Source organism: Tupaia chinensis, unplaced genomic scaffold (assembly GCF_000334495.1).
Source record: "Tupaia chinensis unplaced genomic scaffold, TupChi_1.0 Scaffold000420_1, whole genome shotgun sequence".
Classification (NCBI taxonomy): Eukaryota; Metazoa; Chordata; class Mammalia; order Scandentia; family Tupaiidae; genus Tupaia; species Tupaia belangeri.
This window is the reverse complement of record NW_006159925.1, coordinates 1,953,085-1,963,375: the sequence shown is the minus strand read 5'-3', so window position 1 is coordinate 1,963,375 and position 10,291 is coordinate 1,953,085.

The window sequence follows — 10,291 nt, the reverse complement described above, 5'->3', positions numbered from 1 at the left end:
GTGCTTGCTATTGAAAATATTTAGATTAATTAAGATCTTTAGTGAATCAATAAAATGTAGGGGGAAAAAGGCATAGAAAGCAACCATGGGATACCAGAGACAGTGGGGGAGGAGGGTGGGAGATGGCAGAAGGTGAGAGGGAATCAAGGATGGGAAAAAAAGCAAAATATACAGGAATCAACAAATGGAAAATTATTTGTTGATGATAACATGTATGCTGATTTGCTTGATTGAGCCAATATATGGTGTATTATGGGTGGAAAATCTCACTTTGTATACTGTAATGATGTACAGTGAATGAATATAAATAAATAAATGTGAATAATAAAAAGTAAGACAATTTATGATGTTTCTAACAGAAATAATAAATATTTGAGGTGGCCTGTATGCAATAATCTGAAAAAAAAAAAAAAGAAATCAGAATGTGCTCAATATCTCAGTAACCGGGGCCAGCAGGTGGTGTAGTGTTTAAATGAGCTGGACTCCCACATGGCCGACTGCGGTTGGAGTTCTGTACCTGGTGGGTTGTTTTCTCACTTTCCCTTTCTCTCTCTCTCTGTCCCTTTGTCTCTCTCTGGCCAAAATTGAAAAATAATAATGATAATGGATAAATTAAATAAATAAATATTTTTAAAAATCTCAGCACCCTACCTCAGGGAAAATGATTAATAAATGTTTGTACAGTATTAAGGATCTGGATTTTAATTGCTTATACTAACTGAGCTTACTTATCCCCTTAAATACATGAAATATATGGTTTTCTTTATTAAATGACCCTGGAGAGAATTTCATATTAAAATTTCATTCTTGGGAATTATTATTTTCATCAATGTCAGTATGTTATATATTATTTTTAATGTTTGAACATACTGATAATAGCTCAAAAATGTCTTTCTCTTCCATAGATGTCACAATTTATGTTAATAATGTCATTTCTTTGTTTTCTAATCTATACTGTAAAACCGTATGTGGTAATATCTGATATTATTCTTCATATATTCTAGATACAAGTTTATTTTGAAAATAGTTTGTCAAATAATTCATTTAAATATTACATTATGCATTTACTTTGGGCCAAGTATTGAGATAATAAAGCATGCCTTTAATTTTTTGCTTATGATTTTGTTTACCATTTATTCACTGATTACGCTTTCACCCTCAAAAAAAAAAAAATTAAGAACAAGAGAGATCATAGAAATGTGCTTTTCTTAGCTGTAAGACTTCCTCATAACAGTCCGTATCTTTGGGTGGAGTTGTATGTGTGCAACTCACAATTCTTTAAAACCTTTTTCGATGCCTAAACATCTCAGTATATCCAGTGAAATCTGCCTTCTCAGTTTATAACTGTTGTGGTTGGAATATTTGTTCCCTTCAAAACTCATTTTGAAATTTATCTGCCATTGTTACAGTATTTAGAGGTGGGGCCTTTAAAAGTGATTCACAGGGCAAGTTCAACCCCCTTTACCTCCTTTTGTCCTTCCACCTTATGCCATGTTATGATGAAGCAAAACGACCTTGCCAGATGCCACACCTTCATGTTAAACTCACCAGCCTCCAGAACTGTGACCCAATCCCTGTTTGTGCACTGTCAATACCCAGTCTCAGGTGCCCTGCCTTAGCAGCATAAACAGAAAATGACAAGGACCACACAGCTACTTTTTTCATCACTCCTGTATGCTGACAGGCAGACATCATTTAGTTGCCATGAGCATAAAGCACCCGTACAAGCCATATTCAGAAACTGGCCCAGTGTGTACTGGTCTCAGCCGAGGCTGCGCGGCTCTGGGTTAGAAGGGAAGTGGCAGCTACAGAGGGAAGCAGAGGGAATTTGGCCAGGTGGGGTCAGTGGTGCCAGCACTCCTGCTAGGGTAACGCTTAAAATCAATCCCACAGGCTCAGCCTTGAGCTTGATCAAGATTGTATAAGCTTTTTATTAATACTGAATAATATTTTCTTGCCTAATCTAGATAAGATAGATTATTTTACCTACAACGTCAAACTCTAATAGACCTCGGATTACTCAACAAGACGTTCCAAGAGAGGTTAGGGACTCTGCAACCCATGAGTGTGGAGTGTGTTTTCTCCCCTTTGATTACAAGCATGCAACCTCAGTAAAGACAGGAGTTGCAATTCTAAGAACTTTGTTTAAATAACTAATTTGTATTTCCTATGGTTAGCCCACGCAAGTCAAAGTTAAACCTGGGAAATTCTTAGCCAGAGGTCCATATCTGTTTGAGAATTAAATGAGGGGTGGGGAGGTGGAAGACTTAGGAATTAAGAAAGATAATACCTTAACAAAATCATTCCATCCCCCTTGGTTCAGTTTTGTCTCAATTCAGTCATACTCCCTGAATTTTCATTTATGAAAATCAATACATTTTATTTTTGCTTAAATAAGTTTGCTCTAGGAAATGTTGTATTTTCAAAATACATTTCTGAATACCACACGTGCTTTTGAGAAGTAGAGAGGGCATTTTTTTTTTTTTTTGGAGAGATTTTCACTGTAGGGCGCGTGCGCTCGCCAGACAGACAGAGAGAGACTTAGAGACAGAAAGCGAGAAATCACCCCCCAGGGGGAATGGTCACGCCGCAATCCCTTCTCCTCCATTCTCCTCTCGGGATCTTGGGCACGCACGCACACGCGCCCGGCGTGAGTTTTAAGCCACCGGGTCCGGGACACGAACCGCGGTCGACTACGTGGGAGTCCAGCGACATAGCCATTACGCTAACTGCTGGTTCCTGAGAGGGCATTTTTTTTTAACAAAGAACAATGTAATCCTTGCTAAAATAAAGGTATTTGCAAATGTCTTTGGGGGGAAATAAAGCTTTTGTGGGAAACCTGAAACTGCAAGGATTAATTATCAAGGAGGCTAATTAAGCACTCTGGAATGAATTGTCAAACATTAATAGAATAACTAAGTTGACAAGTCTAGAAAAAAATGCTCTGAAAAGCTTCAAAGTGACTACAAAATTTTTAGATATAGGAATTATGTACCAAAAAGTAGCTCAAGAATGCAAATCCAGTTCCTTTCACTTACTTAAAGTAATAATGCACTTTCACAGGCTTAGTTATAATATTCCTGAAGTCCACTCAGCACTTGCATTTGCTGTTCAGGTTTTGTAATTACACACAAAAGCCCAGGAATAATGCACTGCAGTAACTGCTTGGTTATTTCCTTTTACAAACAACACAATCAAGTACATCTTGTAAATCTTCCTGTGAAATTGTCGCAATCACACTTTCTTTATTAAGGTGAAACAAAATGTCAAATGTATGTTTAAGATCCAGATTTCTTGGTGAAAGGTGCAATCATATAATTAATCACTATAATTATCACAAAAAAATTGTGCTATAGTGTTGTTACTTAAACATCTTGACTTTGCAGATAAAGGTTTTCTTTTATTAAAAGACTGAGGGATCCTCTTGAAAAGTCTTAAGCAGAATAAAAAATGTCCATTAAGAAGCATTAGACTTCAGGGACCAGCAGTTAGTGTAATGGCTATGTCGCTAGACTCCCACGTAGTTGTTCGCAGTTCGCGTCCTGGACCTGGTGGCATAAACTCATGCTGGGCGCATGTGCGTGTGTGCCCAAGATCCCGAGAGGAGAATGGAGGAGAAGGGATTGAGGTGTGACCATCCCCCCCGGGGGGTGATTTCTCGCTTTCTGTCTCTCTGTCTCTCTCTGTCTGTCTGGCAAGCACACGCGCCCTATGGCAAAAACTTCTCAAAAAAAAAAAAGAAGAAGCACATGACTTCTCAAAGTGCCTCAGTAATAAGCACTGCTCAAGGCATTCTTTTAAGAAAAAGTCCTCTTGGACTGAATAGAAAATTATTTTTTAGCACATGGTGACTATGATCATAGCCATCAGAGTACATTTCACCCAGGACTGAAAGATGATGAAAGGAGATGATTGTGCATGGGCCGATGTGCATCTGTGCCCTTACAAGAGAACATGTGAATTGATTTATTAAAGAACAAAGTGTGTGGTAGGAAATGATTCAATTCCATTTTTATAATACAAAATAAAGTTGAATATAAGAGTTTAAGTGAAAAATGATGAAATAGGAATAAGCTATATTCTTGATAACATTGAAGCAACAGAGAACAAAAGACCAAGCTAGTGGGAGAATAAATAGATGAATAAAAGAACTTATTTCCTAAGAAATTACCCGAGAAATAAATCAACCCAAATACGGATATGTCTAATGTGGATAGATAAGACCCTAATAGTAAGGATGACAGAATGATTCAGAGGTAACATTTCACAATAGTTTTCATTAAGATATGAATGCAAATGTAAGTTCAGAGAGAAGAAGATTCCTTTTCAAAAGCTTCAAATCAACCAATACTTAGTAAAAGAAGAAGGAAATAAATGATAAAACTTGGATTTATTAGGGCCCTTCCTTCTGAGAGACTCACACTTCTTTCAATGTTGTTGCCCTTCTCTTTTCGGAGGATAAATGATAGACTGCTTACTTTTATAGGAAGTTAGTTCATCCCTAGTATTTGACATCACTCGTTAAGTACCTCATACTTGGATCAAGCCAAGGTTGGCCAAGAATCTCTCTAATGATAAGAGATTTACGCAATTGCATTGAGGGAAATGAAGTTGCACTATAAGCATGGGACTCACAGACAGTATAACCATCTAATAAGACAGATAATGCTCATTGCTCACTTACTACACTCTGAGATATCCATGTATGTTAACTCACTGAGTCCTCTTTGAAATATATTAAAGTAGCTATTACTTTCACTATTACTTTACAGATAAGAAAAAGTAAGGCCCAGGTAGATGAAGAACTTTCTTGAGGTACAGTTCATGGCAAAGCCAGAATGTGAACCAGTCTCCAGCTCCAGCTCCCATAACCTTGAATATGATGCTACTCCATTTCTTCTGACCTTCTAGATTTGGTCAAATATAAGCATTCAAAGGAAACACAAAGTAGTATAGGTCATTCTTGTTCATCTCTTCTTTGAAATTGGATAGGAAAATATCTTCCAGAACACTCTTAACAGAGTCAAGTAAAATTAAAAAACAACAACAACAGAAAATCACAAATAAGTTTTGAGTGAACTATTAAAAATAACTTACATTGAGCCAACCTAATGGTTAAGGGAGCTGGATCCCATATGGCCAATAGCAACTTGAATCCTGACCCCACTGACTTGAAAAACACATCAGGCACATGTGTATGCATGCCCAAAATCATGACAGGGTACAGATATGGGGGAGAAGAAGTTGCAGCATGACCACACCCCATTGGGAAGTGTTTTCTCCTCCTTTTTCTCTGTGTTTTTCTTTCTGTGGTGAGCAACCTCAGGGAAAATCCAGAAACATGGAGGACTCGAACACCCATGATGTTCACCAGTGAGAAGGAGCTGGGAAAGAATTGGATAAATCCTTCTCTTCTCCCTTCACTGTGCTGCTCTGAGTTGATTTCCCATTACCAATTTGTTGGAATAATCCTCAAATAGATTTAATATCTGCTTTGTCCCTATGTAAATTCCTATAAAGGCAGAATCACTTCTGGCAAAATATGAATCAGTTCTGATCTTCCTTTCTTTCTTTTTTTTTTTTTCTTTGGAGGTTTTTGCTATAGGGCATGTGTGCTCTCCATAAAGACAGAGAGACAGAAAGCGAGAAATCACCCCCTGGGGAGATGGCCACGCCACAATCCTTTTTCCTCCATTCTGCCCTCAGGATCTTGGACACACATGCACATGTGCCTGGCATGAATTTAAGTTACCAGGTCCGGGACTTGAACCACTGTCAACTACATGGGAGTCCAGTGCCATAGCCATTACGCCAACTGCTGGTCCCAAGCTTTGATCTTTCATTGCATCACTTTCTCCTTGTCCTCCTATTCCCCTCCTAATAAAAAAAAAAAAATTGGGGGGGGGGAGTGTGCACTCACCAGAAGAGAGAGAGAGACAGAGATAGTGAGAGGGAAAATGAGAAATCACCTCCCAGGGAGGGTGATCACACTGCAGTCCCTTTGCCTCCATTCTCCTCCTGGGATTTTGAGCATGCATACATAGGCATCTGGTGTGATTTTTAAGTCACTGTATCTGAGGCTCTAACTGTGGGTGGCCATGTGGGGGTCCAGTGACATAACTTCTAGCCATCAGCTGGCCCCAAGAATTTTTTTTAATAGCCAGAGGGTATATGCACTTTCCAGAGAGACAGAGAACTGGAAAGAGAAAGAAGGAGAGAGAGAGAAAGAGAAGAAAAACCTCATAATGGGGCATGGTCATCCTCCTCCTCTATTTCTCAATCCTGTTGGGATTTTGGTCATACACGCACATGTATGTGCCGGGCATATTATTCAAGCCTCTAGAGCTGAACTAAAACTACAATGGGCTGTGTGGGATCTGGCTCTCTTAACCTCTAGACTACGGACCAGCCAACCAAGAACTATATTTTAATCTTTGCTTCAGGCTCTCCTAAAGACCATGGATAATATGATACCCCATTATATTAACAATCAAGGAAGAAGGGGAGTTTTGATTTAGTAGATAAACAAATATCTATTCCACTGCCCAAAGTTAATTAGAAAAACCCAGGTTCAAAGTACGGTCTTTCAAACTCCAAATCCTATGTTCCTAAATACTAAGGCAAATTGTGTTCATGTAAGTTCACAAGTAATCATTAAATGATCTGCTATACAATTAAGACAAAATAGCGAGACCAGGTGCTAGGTTTCCTCTTGCTTCTCCTGATGTTAAGCAGAGGGAAAAAAAAAAAAATAAGGAAACAAATAAGATTCTTTTTCTTGTGAGCATGATCTGCAAATCCTGATCATTATTCCCAGTCTGAGAGTTTGATGGACACTTGTCGTTCCCTCCTTAGTAGCTGTAATTAATGTTCTGTGCTGTGTCACAATCTCCTGGGATGAAGATTGTCTCAATGGTAATGCTTTATTGCTCAGTTCACAAGGCGTTTCCTAGTGGAGAGGGAGAAATTGAGTTATCTGAAAAGCATGTACCTTAATTTATAGCCTGAAACAATGTTTTCAATCTGAGTCTTACGCAATACCAATGAGGCAGATACTAACAGTGACAGAATTTTATCTCCAACTTGTATTTGATTTTGGGTCTGCGATTGTATGTCATTACTTACTTCTGCTAACCCAGTTAATATTCTCAGACCGACAGAATATCAAAATTTTCATTAATTATTACCATCCCGGTGACTGCCAGGTTGTCAAAGCATGGAAGCGTCAAGTGAAGGCGGGTGGAATTCGCAGTCCCAGAGATAAATGAGATCAGTTTAGCTCAGACTGACATTTTATAAGAGGCTGTGACTTTCTGTTCCCCAAATGGAAGAGAGTAGATGGGTCAATTTGTGGTCTGTGAAAGGCACGGGTCTACGTGGAACAGGGCAGGTGAATAAGACCCGTAGATGCCAGTGGAGAAGGACAGATGGGCCTGATTTGTAACTGGCTGTGTCAGTAATTGGAGGAGGTTTCACCACTGTCCAGGGATAGCTAAGGGCAGAAGCTACCCCATTCTTCCTGTCCATCTGACCATCACCTCTTTGAGTGTCATGGAGCCGGTACTTTTTTCAATGCCATGAGATCTTTGAAAAGGGAATTTCCACTTGGAGCAGTTCACTGAATCTCAGCTATATCTCTAGGCATGAATAGGTCTCACTTTCTGTGTGACAATTCACTCTGGAATCAGAAAAGGCTCACCAAGCAGTAATGAGGCTGGTGAATGTCCATGCAGGTGAGGTAGGGTGGCTGCTGAGGGTGACAGGGACTCCTTGATCAGCTTTTCTCCTAGTGGGTGCCTGAGTCTGGAGCCAGATGGTTCTGGACCAACCAGCCTTGGTGCTCATTTAGATACACGGACGCTGCCAATAGCTGTACAGACTTTGTTGTCTATAATTTCCCATGGACGTTTTCTCTACTTTCACCATTAGGCTCTTCCTGTTCCTGTTTCCTATTTCCTGTTCACACCCCACTCAGTTCTCCTTTCCTCTTCTCAGGTAAGTCACCTTGGGTTTCCTTTAGTTTCTTCGCAATGTTTTATTAAATGTTTACTTTCTGTCCTTTAAAGAAATTTATCCTCAGAATTACATTTCATCAATGCAAAGCAAAACAAAACAAATGAATTTTTACAGGGTTTTTTTTTTTTTTTTTTCCCCTAATGTAGGATTCAAGAGCCTATTTGGGAAGTCAAGAATAGAATAAGTCCCTTTCTTTCTCATTAAATTCCTACCCTGGCAAGTCTAATCCTTTTCATAATAAAGAATGCCAAGTAAACAAAGATTATACTTCAAAATGTTTTCTTTGCAAAGTGCAAGTGTGGAGAGACACTACTATGCATCTGTGTGGAAAGAAAATTTGCAAGTGGTGTTCCCATCAGAGCTACCACAATTAGAGCATTGCGTTTCATCTCGGAGGTCCGCTGTTGTCGTGGTGGTTAAGGCAGCTGGATTCCATCTGTCTGAACTTGTGGTTTAAGTCTTGGATATGGTGGCTTGAACAATATGCTAGGTTTATGAGCATGCGTGCCCTAGATTCTGAAAAGAGAAATGGAGACGGGACTGTGGCATCACCATGTCTCATGGGGATGGGGTGTGGAAGGTATGGTATGCTTTTTCACTTTCTTTCTCTCTCTCTTGCCTCCGCAAACATACATGCCTTCTGGCATATTAAAAACGTAGCTTAGGCTCTGTATGTGCTAGTCCTCCTACTCCCTCTTTTCCTTTCCTTTAACCCTGTATGATGTGCTGCTTCTCCTCACTGTAGCCTGGTCATCTTCTGTAAAACCTCAGATGCCACCCTAATTTACCACTGTTCCTGTGAGACCTTGGGACTCCTCCTCTTGCCCTAACTGACATTTCTTCTCAAGCCAGTCCAATCTTGCCACTTTATGAGTGACTAAGGGGGGAGAAAGCTCTTGCCTAACTTCTTTGTATTACGTACCACAGGTCTCAAACGAAGCCTGACCAATAGAAGTGTTCCGCAAATATTTGTTGAATGGATAACTTGACCTCACAGAGAAGAGATTTCACCATTTCTTTAGAAAATGTAAGGCATGGGACCAGTATGTGGAGTGGTGGTTAAGATGCTTGATTCCCACAGGGCCAACCATGATTCAAGTCGCTTGCTTTCTCACTTTCTTTCTCTTTCTTGTAAGAGTCCATGCCATAGCAAATGAAATAATAATAAATAAAATTAAATAAATAGTTTTTAAAAGAAAAGAAAATGTAATGCATGCATTTGGCCTGTCTACTTTCTCCTTCCCCCTCAATATTTGAACCACTCCTACTAAGAGAGTTTACTCATACACACATGCACACACATAATGGTGTAATTGTACATACAGCTGCATATAAAAGTCATAAGTTGTATGTCTGCATGCGTGTGTGCATGTGTGAGTGATAAAGGAAATGCTGTGAATTTTGGAATGGCATGTTAATAAGTCAAGCATGAGGTTAACCCTCTTTCAGATACTGCATGACCAATAGTACAATTCAAATAACCAACTCAGGTGACTGGAAGAACACACCATGTATGTGTGTAATTAAAAAAAAAAAGTTCCAAAGATATAATTTACTAGATCTCTGTACTTGGAGAAAATATATTTCCTAATTTTTAAATATAATTTAGTTGTTCAATTTGCCAGAGGGTACATGAGTTTACCAGAGAGAAGGAGTCAAAGAGAAAGCTGCGACAGGGAGACGGTCATGCTGAGATTCCTTCCCTTTTACTTCATCCTGGTGGGATTTTGAGCGTGCAAGCACACACACCTGGCATGCTTCTCAAGGCTTCCCAGTCAGAACTCAAGTCACAAGCTTTCCCATGTTAGATCCAGCCACCTTAAATGCCGGGACACAGTTGGCCCAATTTTTTATTTTATTTTTGTAAACTACATAAAATATATGCTTAAAGCCTCATTTTAATAGAGTAAATCTTATGACAAATTAATATCATGCTTGACTTTTTATTTGGATGGAAAAAATGTGTGCTTATCAGACAGAGACAGAGAGACAGAGGAGAGGCAGAGGAAGAAAACAGCTGCTCAGGAGGGTGCGGTCATGCTGCAATCTCTTCCTCATTTTCCCATTCCTTTGGGATTTTAATTACACACATACATGGTGTGTTCTTCCAGTCACCAGAGTTGGTTATTTGAATTGTACTCTTGGCCAGGTAGTATCTGAAAGAGGGTTAACCTCATGCTTGACTTGTTAATATCCCTTAGTCCATTCTACATCATAAATATACACATTCTCATTGGTTCACTTTCACCTTTGATGGCAAAGGTCCTCAGGGAAA